General features: G+C 41.3%; 1 pseudogene across 1 annotated transcript; it reads left to right on the top strand.

Annotated features, from left to right (window-relative positions):
- The first annotated feature begins 9,565 nt into the window (after positions 1–9,565).
- LOC311585332 (dynein light chain roadblock-type 1-like) lies at positions 9,566–10,548 on the top strand (annotated as a pseudogene). Its single transcript has one exon. The product of its transcript is annotated as a dynein light chain roadblock-type 1-like (transcript).
- Positions 10,549–14,380: the final 3,832 nt, after the last annotated feature.

Genomic DNA, 14,380 nt, shown 5'->3' with positions numbered 1-14,380 from the left:
TTTTTTTTTTAATCTCCTTTATCAGATGTTGGTGAGATCAGTAAATATCTGTGTGATACTAAAAGAATTAGAAAGCAAAGGATGGAATTTTTTTTTTTTAAAGACTCATTATCATGACACGAATCTGGCCTAGCCCAACTCCTCTAAAGTCACCCAAGTGCTAGGCTCAGTGTGCTCGTGTGGAGCATCTGGGTCAGCACTGCCTGCGCAGTACCAAGACTGGCACAGAGTGCCCGAAGACTCCCAGCATTCCTTGGTGTTCTCATTCTTCCTTTCCAAAGTGTGAAGATGCAGCCACGTGGTTCTCAGACTGCACGGGGCAGATCTATGTGAAGGTCCTAGTCAGTCCTCACTCACTTAACCCACGTAGGCCATCCTGTCTTCTGGCCCCTCTAACATATCACCCCAGACACTGAACTGAAGACCAAAATCTTCTTCTAGATTGCCTAGATCATCTAGTTTTTGTTAACAAAATTCATCTCTGAAGAGGCTAGGGCTATAGCTCAGTGGTAGAACCATTTGCCTGGCCATTTTGGGGGGTCCTAGATTCAACCCCGCAGTACTGGCAACATTTATCTGTGAGCCAAACAGAGTGGCCCATGCCCATAATCACAGCACTCGGGAGACAAAGACAGACGATCAGAAGTTCAAATCTAGCCTCTGCTTCTTACAGAGAAAACGGCCTGTCTAGGCTACCCAGATTCTGTTTTCAAATAAAGATAAAAACAAAATAAAAAAAAAATAATCTCAGCATCATCCTGGACCACAGAAGACCTTGTCCCAAGAAGAAAGAAAGAAAGATGAGAGAAATTTAACATGAAAAACACCAAAGAAGAAACACATTTAGTCATCATTACGCTGGTGTAAAACGCACAGCCCTGCTCAACATTTAGAACCTGCATCACAAATGCTAGTCCTGGCATGTTTAACCATTTTCCCCACTTTTATCTGGGCCCCTACAAAGATTCTGTCTCTAGCTGAAATGAGAATGTTTTGCCCAGTGGCTTGTTTGCCACATTTGAAGCCATCTCCATAAGGAGGCTCTTTGATGCTCATCATCTTCTTTGAGGTAGGCTGGGCGTTGCCAGGAGTTAACCTGTCTTATTGTGAAAGAATCCCAGATTAGCCAGAAGAAACCTTAAGAGAATGATGCCTCATTTCCTTTAAGGGATGATGCCCCATTTCCTTTAAGGGGGGGTTGAGTAGGTTTTTGGGTGCTTTCTTGGGCTATCGATATTTATTTTCATTGTTCTTATTCAGAAAGAAAATGAGGTTGGACTCGGGGATGTCTGTCTTCTCCTTTATCTTTCTTTCTTTTTTAGGTTTAGAGATAGTGGTTGAAAAGAAAGAAGGGGGAATATAGAAATCTATAGGGTTGATAGGACAAAAAGTAGACTATTGAGTCTGTTTTTTCAACATAAGACCTTAATTGTTGTTGCCCACAAGGTTATTTTTAGTTCATTGGTATAGAATTTTGTACACTGATGCAAAGTAAGTTTATTTTTTTTAAGTTTAATTTTGATCCATTGGTATAGAATTTAAGATTATTCTTCACACACATTATATATATTTCTACTCTAATATGATGCATTGTACCCATATAACTCAAGTAGAATATAAGATTTACCTCCAATACTTTGAAAGTGCCATTGCAGGCTGTTTAGGATAGTAAACTATACAGGTTAATTGTTAGTTGATCAAATCATGGTCATGTCAATTACTAGTCTATGTTTATCACAATAATATACATCCTAGGTGTAACAGATAGATATGATTCTATAGATAGATAAGGTAAAATAGATAAAGTCTTCAAAAAACCTCAGGGACATACAGAATATGACATTTAAAGATTTTTTTTTATTGTTTTAAGGATTCTTTCATAATAAGAAAGGTTAACTCCTGGCAACACCCAACCTACCTCAAAGAAGGTGATGAGCATCAGTGAACCTCCTTATGGAGATGATTTCAAATGTGGCAAACCAGCCATTGGGCAAAATGTCCTCGTTTTAGCCACAGACAGAATTCTGCCTAAAAATAGGCAAGCTTGGATGCAGGCAGAGTTGACAGCCAAACTTTGCCAAGACAGGGTAAGCAAGTCCTCAATAGTTCCTGCCTCACAAATATGTCTGTCAGATATACGGGGCCTGAAGGCTGAAGACGATGCTCCAACGTTATAGAGAGTTTTGTGTGGCTGTTCAGGCAGCAAACTTGTCTCTGTCATTTTTTTCACTTTGAAAGTTGTTAACCTGCACTTCCTGTTTACTCAGCTAATTAGTTTTATTCCTTCTCAAGTCTCTGATAGGGTTGAAGATCAGATAGTTTAGTTTTACAGTTAAGCTTAGTTGCTTGGGAATTAAGATGTTTTTAGGTCTAGATAGGTGTTTTAAGTTGATAGAGATGAGATATGATAGCTATTGATTTTCATTCAGAGTTTTAGACTCACCAAGATAGGAAATATGTTTTCTTCAGGATTGCCAGACACAAATAGGCAAAACATTATGAATGTAACAATATAATTCCTGATTGTTTCATGATTCTTCTCACCATATGTAGTTTATTTTATATGTATGTAAAAATATAAATGTATATGTAAAAAAAGTAAAAATAATTTTTTAAATGTATAGTTCTGATGGTCAGACTATACAAAGAATACAATATTACATCAAGAAAAACACTCACCAGTAATTTTTTTATTAGTGGTCACCATATTATGCCCATAAGTTGAAAATATCTGCAATTATTTTTTAAAAGAATATATCTACAATTGGAAGATAAAATGAGAGACAAAAGCACTTCATTTACATTGACTCCAAGAAAGTTAAAAGTATGCTTTTGCTTTCTGTAATTTAAAACTCCTTTAACTCAATATTAAAGCTACCACATAAAAACTCCCTCGCAGTAAGATGGCTTTTAGTTTGTGAGCCTTGGTAGCCACTCTCCTAATCACACAAGGTCAAATGCAGAGAGTAACAAAGCACACCCCACTTGCACTGAAGTCAGACATTTCCTTTCTGACTCTTTTCTAACTCAAACATTGTTACAGCCACAAGATAGTTGCAGAGTTTATTACGAAATGGCAGTTGATAATGATTCACTCAGAACCCAGATGCACATTTCAGATTGCAGAAAGTACCCTACCACCTACGCTGCACATGACTGCATTAGGGAATGGGCACGCACAACTAAAGTATGTGGTGCCTCTAGAATCCAAATTTTGTTTCATTTGTTAATATGACTACTCACACCCAAATCATGACCTCAGTAATGAGTGAAGAGATAGATTTCTTTTTTGTTGTTGTGTTGTTTTGTTTTTTATTTTTCGAGATACGGTTTCTCTGTGTAGTCTTGGCTGTCCTGGGCTTGCTTTGTAGACCAAGCTGGCCTTGAACTTATAGAGATCTGCCTGCCTCTGCCTCTCTAAGTACTGATATTACTGGCATGCACAAATGTGCCTGGCTCAAAAGATAGATTTCTATTTTGGCTTTCTTTCTTTCTTTCTTTCTTTCTTTCTTTCTTTCTTTCTTTCTTTTTTATCTGCCTTCCAAATCTTCCTTTAAAAGGGGCTTAAATCTAAGTTCTTGTGAAACTATCAATCTCTATGGAAAAAAAATGTATTAAGTATGCAGTTGTCCCAACCCAACAGGATAAGCCCTGAAAACAAAAGAAGAGCTAAGGCTAACTCTAAGGTTAAGAGTGTTTGCTGCTCTCCCAGAGGGCACAAGTTCAATTCCCAGCACCTACATTAAACACTCCCAACCACCTACAGCTCCAGGAGGTCCAGCACCCTCTTCTGGCCTTTTTGGGTACTCACACCCATGTGACATATACACAGAGATACACACATACACATAAATGAAAATAAAACAAAAAAAAGTCTTAAAAACGAAGAAGAGGAGGAGAAAGATGAGGAAGAGGAGGGGGAGACTGTCATGCCAGCCACATCAATAGCAGAAGCACAGACATACTCAGGTCTCCCTCAGGTCCTGAACTGTTACATCACCGTTCACCTGATGTCACAACAGTAGAAACATAGAAACATCCTGACCTGGGTGACCATCCTTCTTAAACTATTAATTATTACAGTGCACAAAGATGGCTTGGCACAAACCAGCCACGGCGCACATGCTCAAGATGGAAAACTGCCAAGTATTGTGGCTCTGGATGACTGATCGTCCGCGCTATCGGGTTACCGAAGCCAACCTATCTCCGTGCCGCTTAGTGTGTTTACAAAATGCATGGTTCATTTTTCTTCAACCTTTCAGTGTCCCTAGAAGTGCTAGGCAACGGGAAAGGACAAGCCCACAGTGCCCCCCTCTCCCGAGGCCCCTCTTAGCAGTGACCACAGATGCTGCCTCGAGCCTCAGCTTTTATGACGCTGATAAGGGAAGGTAACCTGTATAAAGCAGTTAGTTAAATGAGCCAAAATGTCATTGCAAAGCACTGCAAATGCATTAATTTGTAGTCCTATAATTGGAACACAGGATATGAAGCATTTAGAGGTTGGTTGGCCAGCTGGTCAAGCAAATAGCAAACCCATTATGGAAGCAAAAGAAAATATCACACAGTCCTTCCCTAAGTGCACAGTGGGGCTATTTTGCAAATGTTTTTCTCTTTCTTTCCTGCCCCCCCCCCCACGGCCCACGCTGGTTCCTTTGTACCTTTTATTCACTTCACTTCCACCTAATGCATGTTTTGTGATGACTGAGTCCTTATAAAATTGTCTGTTTTACAGTTTGTCTGTTTGGCATTAGGAAGTAATGTCGGTACATACTTCAGAAAACCGCGTAGTTACTCAGGTTGTGGATAGCTCATCACAGTGCGATGCGGGGGACTCGAGAGCTATGTGTTTGGTTCCTGGGACACTATTGGACACTGTTCTGTGACCATTATATCAAATAGATTCACAAACCATAGGTACCTAAGTATAAAACGCAAAACACATTGGAGGAACCAGCATCTGTGTTTAGCAAACAAGATAAAGAAATTATTTTTGTAAAATCACAAAAATGATACTGAACTATGACTTAAGACAGGTACTAAAGATAAGACTTTTTCTGCATATAATCATCATAACCACAAAAATACTCTATGGAAAGAAAACTCCAAGTTACCCTCTGACTGTCACATACACTCGGTGGCATATGTGAACTCCCCTATGCATACACATAAAAAAATAAATAAATAAGTATAACTTATTAAAAGAAATGTAATTTAGCCAGGCAGTGTTGACACACGCCTTCAAGGCTAGCCTGGTCTACAGAGCAAGTTCCAAAATGGCCAGGGCTACTCAGAGAAACTCTGTCAAGAAAAAGCAAACAAAAAACAAAAGAAAAAAGTAAGTGTAACTTTAAATTTTATTAAATAATGTATATTAGGGTCTAAAACAATGTTCAAATATCAGGGCATAGAAAACCTTAAGATTAAAGAGTAAATTTGATTATCTTTGAGAATGAAAGAAAAGTTTAGGGAAATATTACTTACTATGGACTAGCTTTGACTAAGTCCATTCAACTAAATAAAATTGTAGATGAAAAGTGTGACCCTTTATATAAACAAAGAGGGGACCAAGCTCATGAGATTTAAAAAGAAAGGTAGGGGACAAGAAAAAAAAAAACAGAAAGAGTGAAAACAGCTCAGACAACGCAAAGATTGTAATAAGAAGGCTCTGAGTTCTCAAACTGCGGGTCCCTCTTGGGGTCCCCAAACCCCTTCTCAGGGATTGCATATCAGATGCAGTTATAAAGTAGCAACAAAATAACTTTATGGCTAAGGGTCACTGCAACATGAGGAACTGTATTAAAGGATTGCAGCTTTAGGCACGTTGAGAACCACCGCTCTGAAATAGCAGATTTCCACACGCGCACTAGCAGGGCCCTCCCAGTGATAAGACCGAAACACTGTTAGCCAAAACCGCTTTCTCCTGCGCTTTACGCAAGTGGCCTTCATTTCAAGTAGGCGTTTGCAGTAGATACATCTAACTCGCTAGAGTAAAGTCTAACCCGGGGAGCTGTGAGGTGCTGAAAACTCCTGTCAATTGGGAAAGGACTTTTGTGCCTCTGAACTCATGGGAGAAAGCAGGAGCTTCCAGACTTCAGAAGGGCTGGTGGTATTCTCACACCCACTGTTTCCCCAGTGTACCAATCAGGATGACGTCATGGTTTTATGGCTGAAGCAAGTTCCGCATCATCAGGCTGGGAATCTGTCCTTCTCAGAAACCGGCCTGACGACAATCCATTTATCTCAACTCTAACACCTTATCTTCTCCGAATCTTTTTTTTTTTTTTAATGCATAAGAACTGTGATCTCGCCGGGCGTGGTGGCGCACGCCTTTAATCCCAGCACACGGGAGGCAGAGGCAGGCGGATCTCTATGAGTTCAAGGCCAGCCTGGTCTACAAAGTGAGTCCAGGACAGCCAAGGCTACACAGAGAAACCCTGTCTCGAAGAAAAAAAATGTTTAAAAAAAGAACTGTGCTCTCTCTTCTGTGACTCTAACCTATGCTTTCTCTCCTCCTCCTCCTCCTCCTCTTCCTCCTCCTCCTCCTCCTCCTCTTCCTCCTCCTTCTTCTTCTTCTGCCCTTTCTTCATGCTTTGTACTTTATTTGCCAAGCTATTCAAGTGAAAAGATGAATTCTGGGAACTCTCCTAGTCGATAAAATTTCATTAGATCATCTCTGTTCATGTTGAACTTTAATTATTGCGCTTTCATCACAGTGTGTAAACACATTAAAATGAGTACGTTATTCTGGCCCCGATCAATGGAAGTAAACAGAGATTTATATAGACGAGCAAATAATATTCCTAATGAAACAGCCACAGGCCTATAACTTGGCATGCTCTTGAATGTACTAACATGTGTATAGCATGCTACAAATATGTAAACATAAGTACCCTCCGTTTTCCTGCTTGTCTTTAGCCAATCTATATTTGAGTTAAATAGATTCTCTCTCCTGGGCCGTATGCCATGTTAGAATCATTTCACACACACCCCACGATCAGTTGCCATTGTTCTTGACGTTCAAGGACCACTTTCCGTTTCTTAGGCGCGTGTCCAAATCCTTGAGGCAGATTCTGTGGATTGACACACACAACAGCTAGCCCAGGACATTTCTAGAAGAGGCGAAGACAAAAGCAATATTTTTTTATAGGCTCTCTCGGAACTAGGGCTATGGATTAACTGAGGTTCCGATTCTCAGATGCAGTCATGAGGGGCTTGGTTTGGGAGTACGGTTAAATACACGAGAAAGAACGAGAGACTTCTGCTTGTTGACATAGATCGGTGGTCCTCAACCTTCCTAATGCTGTGGCCCTTTAAGACAATTCGTCATGTTGTTGTGACTCCCGCCCCACCCCCCACAACCATAAAATTATTTTCATTGCTTTTTCATAACTGAAACTTTGCCACTGTTATGAACCATAATGTAAATATCTGAAATGCAGGAAGGTCATAGGTGACCCCTGTAAAAGGGTCGTTGACCCTGCCCCCAAAAGGGATTTGACTCACAAGTAGATAGAGCTGACGCAGGCTGCTACAGAGTGATTCTGGAGCCCAGAGCCCAAGCAACACTCCTGACTGAGCCGGTGACTTCTTGAGCGTGTAGCGGCTGTGGGAATTGACCCAGTACATTATTCGCCATGGCTGTCGTAAAGCAAGTTAAGGGAGAAGTCCTCAGTTCCAGGGTGGAATGCATCATGACGCAGAAATCTTGGCCACGGGAACCTGAGGCAGCTAGTCATGTGACTACTCAGGCTTAGCTCTTTCTCCTTTTTTAGACCAGGATCTCAGGATGGTTCCTCCCACCGCTGAGGGCCATCTTCTCATCTCAATTAACCTAAGCTAGATATGTCCACACAAGTATTCCTGGATGGGATGCTAGTTCCCAGCTGATTATAGATTTTGTCAAGTAGACAATATTAACCATTGCACCTGAGGAAGAACAGCCTGGGGACTCAATTTTCAGCTATCCACTTCCTCCCACCCGACCTCACCTACACACACACACACATTCTATAAGCCATCGTAAATTCTGCAGGGAACCTTTTCTGTGTCTTCAGTCTACCGCTGATTCTGTCCTCTCAATAATGAACAAGTCTTCCACTTAAGACACTGGTCCTACAGAATTATTTTTAAATTTGAAAAAATAAGATATGAAATATAAAATATGTGCCACACAACAGAAATGATATGGAGAAGTTTATTATATGAGCATGGGAGGAGAAGAAAGGAGGAGCACCCTAGAGAGAGAGAGACAGAGGAAGAGAGACAGAAACAGGTAAGAGAGCAGGAGAGTAAGACACACACACACACACACACACACACACACACACACACACACACACGGAGGGTTTGCCCCTATATATACTCCTGGGCAGGAGCACATCCAGTGGCAGGTAGGTAGTGACATCATAGGTTGCTAGGCAGACTGGGGCAGAATCCTAACAATGCTACTGTGTCAGTTGGTTTTAACTGTCAACTTGACGCTGCCTAATGAGGGATTATCTACATCACCCTGTGGGAATGTCTGTGGAGGGTTTGTTGTTGTTAAACTGAAGACCCAGCCCATCATGGGTGGTGTCATTCCCTAAGCACCTCTCCCGAACATTTTAAGAGAAGAGAAAGTTAGCTGAAAGCAAGCCAGCAAAGACGCATGTGTTTGCTCTCCATTGTGGTTGTAATGGGACAAGCTGCTTGGTCTGTATCTTGGAATTATAAGGAACCCTTCCTTCTCCGTGCTGCTTTTTTTCCACGCTGTTTTATCCCAGCAACTGAAAGGAAACTAGAACAGATTCTATATTTACTATATCTTTCTTTTCCATAGCACAATTTCAGTGCGCATCGCTGGCATCATTTAATGGTCTAGTGACATACTTTAACTTCCTTCTAAGCTTAGAAAACACTTTATCCAAAGCTGATAAGGCAATATGGAGCTGGTGGTTGTTTCTGGCCTAAGGTTTTGGACATCAGGATTTCCTGGGAGACGGGCAAACAGGCCCTTTTCAGATTACAGCAGCAGGCATCGCATCACAGGGAAGCAGGCTGACCTTGCATTTCTTCAAAGCTTTTAGAGTTTTAGAAGTGCTTTCGTATGCATGGCCACCATTATCATTCACAATTGAAGAGCAGAGAGGAAGAACCATTCACATTAAAAATGAAAGAACTAAACTTCAAAGAAACGGAATAGTTTGTTTACTATACTCTAGATAAAAGGCAGATTCAAGTCTTGGACCTCGACACCTGTAGCTACCCAGCTCTCTTCTGGAGAACATTTCCAAAGCATACACACACTTTAACTGAAAACCCCGGTGTGTACACAGGATCGTAAGTCACCTCCCACAATTCCCTTCTCCTCTCCAAGGGCAGAGCCTTATCAACTTCGTTGGCAGTACACCCAATTATGAGAGTGTATTTCACGTTCTCTCTTAAAGACAGGTAGGGCAGCATAGGTGCTAGAAGGAGAATAGTTCAGCTGGAAGAAGACAATGCTTTGCTTTGCTTTGCTTTGCTTTGCTTTGCTTTGCTTTGCTTTGTTTTGTTTTGTTTTGTCTTGTCCCTGGGATCTGCTCACATCCCTGACTATGGGCTGGCTGTGTTTCTTGATGTTCTAAAGTTTCTGATCCAAAGATGCTAGATTGAACATGAAGCATCTTTGCTAAAGCCTGGTGGAGGCAAAACAAACAAACAAACAAACAAAAAAAAACCTCTTTCATACAATACTCTAGACATCCCACTGTATTGGTCCAGAGTTTCCTCAGCCTACACATCTTCCTATCAACTCATCAAGAGTTCATAACCCATTCCGTGCCACGCATCCTTTTGGCAATCTGGTAGTCCCCTTTCAGAAAAAAAAAATGTCTTAATCTGCAAAAATAAGACACTTGAGAGAAAGGCGGAGAACTCAGTTGAATGTTGGCTACTCAGAGCTGCTGGATCGGTCCAAGATGGCAGAGGTAGAGGAAACACTCAAGAGACTGCAGAGCCAGAAAGGCCAGCAGGGGATCATCATGGTGAACACAGCAGGCATCCCCATCAAGAGCACTAAGGACAACCCCACCATTACACAGTATGCCAACCTCATGCACAACTTCATCTTAAAGGCACAGAGCGCTGTGCATGAAATCAACCCCCAGAATGACTTAACCTTCCTTCGAATTCGTTCCAAGAAAAAACGAAATTATGGTGGCACCGGATAAAGACTATTTCCTGATTGTGATTCAGAATCCAACTGAATAAGTCACTGTTTGGGCTTCCTGTGTCATTCCTTAATTTAATGCCCCAAGAATAAGTGTTAATCATGTCAGTGGGCACATGGTGGCCGCCTGAGAGCCCATGTAGGCCATGCCATTGATGAAGGGCAGCTCTGCCCTCTCCACCAAGGAGTGCCTGATGATCCAGTCAGTTCCCAGGAAAGCCCAATTCTCAGGCCGACACCCACCTTCCTTCTGACCTTCAGCTCACTTTGTGACCCTTGGAAAGTCTGGTTTTTTTCTTTAACTAAAAATAACTTCAACCCCCCATCCCAAAAAAAGGCATTTGAGATTGCAAACCAATTATATTGAAATACAGCTTTTGAAATATCTTTGGAATATATTATAATACATGCTTTTTTATTAAGACATTCAATTTCAAGATGTCATAGTAGGTCTAATAGTTACCATGATTTTAAAGTAGAAATGAAGATAAAGGATATTTTCAGGCATGTAATGACTGTCATGTAAAAGAAAAATGCCTGTGATTCCTACTAATGATAGAATCAGAAATAAAGATAATTCTACTGTGGTCTGTAGTCAACTTTTTTTTTCAAGACAGGGTTTCTCTGTGTAGCCTTGGTTGTCCTAGACTTACTTTGTAGACCAGACTGGCCTCAAACTCACAGCAATCCACCTACCTCTGCCTCCCGAGCATTGGGATTATGTAGTCAACATTTTTAATAAAAGCAAATACTTAATTTCAAGCATGGATTATGGAAATAAATGTGTGCTTTTTGTTTCCCTCACTGGTCTTCTGCACCTCTCAACTCTTAAGTACAGATTGACTGAGTCCCAAGTTAAGACCCCCCTGCCTCAGTCATCAAAGAAGCCCCATGTTTCCTGCATCCCGCCAGAGACCTTACAGGAACTCTGAGACATAAGTAGATGCCAAGCAGGACTGGACCTCAACTGAGCAGGCATCTGGCAAAAGATGTGGTTTAATGGATGTCTGGTTCCAGGCACTGTCATCCAGAAGGGCCTGTGCAGTGAAGTAGATGTGGAAAGTCTTGTAAGATTACAGCTGTAGGCCAAAGTACAGGCTAAGGAAGAGATGAAAACTGGGCGTGCTGGCTCATGCCTGTAACTCCAGTTTTCATGAAGCTGAGGCAGAGGAATTGCCATGAGTTGGAGGGCAACCTGAACTACAAATGTGAGAGCCTGTCTCAAAATGAATAGGATAGAGTAGAGTAAGGGGGAAAAATGAACAATTATCATGAGCATCGTCTTTGTAGAGGAGTGAAACCCAGGAAAATGGTGATGTATTGCCTCTGTGCATATTGTATTTTTGACCAGTCTGGAAATAAAAGGTTTCAGTCTCAAAGGCCCAATATAGGACATCTCTCTGAACACTAAAATCCAATATGAAACTAAAAAAATAATAAAAATCAAATTCCTTTGAAAGTCCCCCATAAACATTAAGCTCTAAGCTCTCCCCCAAATCCAATTTAGTGAAAGACATTTGTACAATAAAACAGTGCCGGGTAAGAACCATTCAAGGAAATAGGTCTTGAGCCATTGTCTACTATTAAAGAGACAAGCACAAATAAAATAAAACAAAGAATTTTTCACATAGAGTATGTTTTTAAATGTTTTCAAAGATGTTAAAAGACTACTCAATGTTTTTTTTGTTTTTGTTTTGTTGTTGTTGTTGTTGTTGTTGTTGTTGTTGTTTGAGACAGGGTTTCTCTATGTATCCCTGACTGCCCTGGACTCATTTTGTAGACCAGGCTGACCTCAAACTTTCAGAGATCCACCCGCCTCTGTCTCCCATGTGCTGGGATTAAAGGTATGTGCTACAAAGCCCTCCTCCAAAGGTTATTCTTAAAAATGGCCCTTAAACCAGCCTTAGAGCCATTTTTGAAGACCATCTTCAAATCAGATCAGTGAAATTAAGAAGAAGTAAATTCATCTTGAATTTAAAAATACACGTCCAAGTTAAATTTGAGGTTAAGATTATCTTTCAGCCAGTATGGTGGCGTGCATCTTTAATGCCAGCAGAGGCAGAGGAGATAGGTGGATCTCTGTGAGTTCAAGGCCAGGCTAGTTTACAAAGCAAGTCCAGGACAGCCAAGACTACCCAAAGAAACCCTGTCTCAAACAAATTATCTTTCCATAGACAAATAGAGTCTAAGCCTGACTTTATTATAATACCTGTAATCCTAGTACTAGGAAAGAAGAGGCAAAAGGACCCAGCCTTGACTACATGAGACCCTATCAATCCTGGCCTCAAAGCCAGCCTTGGTGGCTACATGAGACCCTGACATAGGTGAAATAAAGCAAAAAAAACAAAAAAACAAAAAAAAAAACCAATACATTCTATTAAGAAAGTTTACTATCAGAATCTTCACCAACAGATATAGAAATCATATGAAAAGTTTATAAATGCAATCTGAACACATATTACACCAGATTTAGGGGTGGGTGCTGGGGGTACTTTAAACCTTTGCTCTACACATATCCAATTGTATAAAGCTGGGCAAGTTACCTAGCCTCTCTGGTCCTCATCCACTAGAACTGTGTGTGCCTGTATCAATTCTCTCCCCTGCCTCCTGCCTCTTTTTTTTTTTTTCAGACAGGGTTTCTCTGTAGCCCTGGCTGTCCTGGACTCACTTTGTAGACCTGGCTAACCTCGAACTCACACAGCCATCCACCTGCCTCTGCCTCCCTAATGCTGGGATTAAAGGCGTGCACCACCACGCCCGGCTTCTCTCCCTTTTTTTAATGGCTTGTTTATTTTTATTTTATGTGCATTGATGTTTTGCCTGCATGTATATCTCTTTAAGGACATCAGATATTTTGGAACTGGAGTTACAGACAGTTGTGAGCTGCCATGTGGGTGCTGGGAATTGAACCTGTGTCCTCTGGAAGAGAGACAGTGCTCTTAACTGCTGAGCCATCTCTCCAGCACCCCAATTCCTTTATTACAAGAATTTAAGGAAATGACTATACAGTACGTGATATACACTAAGCACTTTGTCTTTTGTCATCAAAGAATTCTTATAAGAACTAGATATGATTTGCCCTACAAAGTTCTTGGCATTGCGCCTGGAATACACTTAATAAACAGGAGCATCTGAAATAGCAACGTCAATATTGACTGACATCTAATGTTGGACATCCTGATGATGATGATGTTAACAGAATGTTGTTTTTAGTACATGGCTGTTGGTTTCAGATTTCAGCATCAGTTATCACTACGGTTTTCTGCATGCCTGGATGAAGAGCTTGTCTTAAAAATGCTGTTGCGCTGAGAAGTTTCTTTCCTGCTACATCATTAAGAAGAGGAGAAGCGGGCTGGAGAGATGGCTCAGAGGTTAAGGGCACTGACTGCTCCTTCAGAGGTCCTGAGTTCAATACCCAGCAACCACATGGTGGCTCACAACCATCTATGATGTGATATGATGCCTTCTTCTGGTCTGCAGGCATACATGCTGGCAGAACACTGTATACATAATGGATAAATAAATATTAAAAAAAAAAAGATGAGAGCCCTGGGGTGTGGCCCAAGGGTAGAGCATCTGCTTAGTGCTTATGTATGAGCCTCAGACTCAAGCCTTGCCACTACCAGGAAGAGGAAGGGAAGGAGAAGGAGGAAGTCACGAGGGCTGGCAACCAACATATTTCCTTGGGCACATGACAAGTCTTGAAAATGGAACCTGAGTCAGCATTTGCATTGTGGGTAGTCATGGCCACATATGCGGTGTCATTCTTCAACATTCGCGGCCTTACCTACTGACAATTCAAATGTTTACCTGGAAGTCACACAGCCTTTTTTTGATCCGTGCCACCAGAATTAATTCCTGTAATAAGAGAATAGAAAAACAGGTACTTCTGCACCTATGGTAAGTTCCCCAGAAAAGATTCAAGGGGGAGCTAAGGGGATGGCTCCGTAGCTAAGAGCGCTTTCTGTCCTACTGGAGGACTTGAACTTCTGTTCCCGGCACTGCGTCTGGCAGCTCATAACCACTTTTAACTCCAGCTTTGAGAGATCTGATGCCCTGTTCCGGCTTCCATATGCCCCCTTCCACAGGGAGCAGAAACTTACAGACACACACACACATATGCATTCAAATAAAACACTTTTTAAAAATAAATCAAAGGTTCAGCGATTTGTAATGAAGAAACTTTTCCAC

The sequence above is a fragment of the Acomys minous genome, assembly GCF_964271855.1.
Source record: "Acomys minous genome assembly, chromosome: 15".
Classification (NCBI taxonomy): Eukaryota; Metazoa; Chordata; class Mammalia; order Rodentia; family Muridae; genus Acomys; species Acomys minous.
The sequence above is the reverse complement of the archived record's forward strand: the minus strand, read 5'-3'. Positions and strand labels throughout refer to the sequence as shown.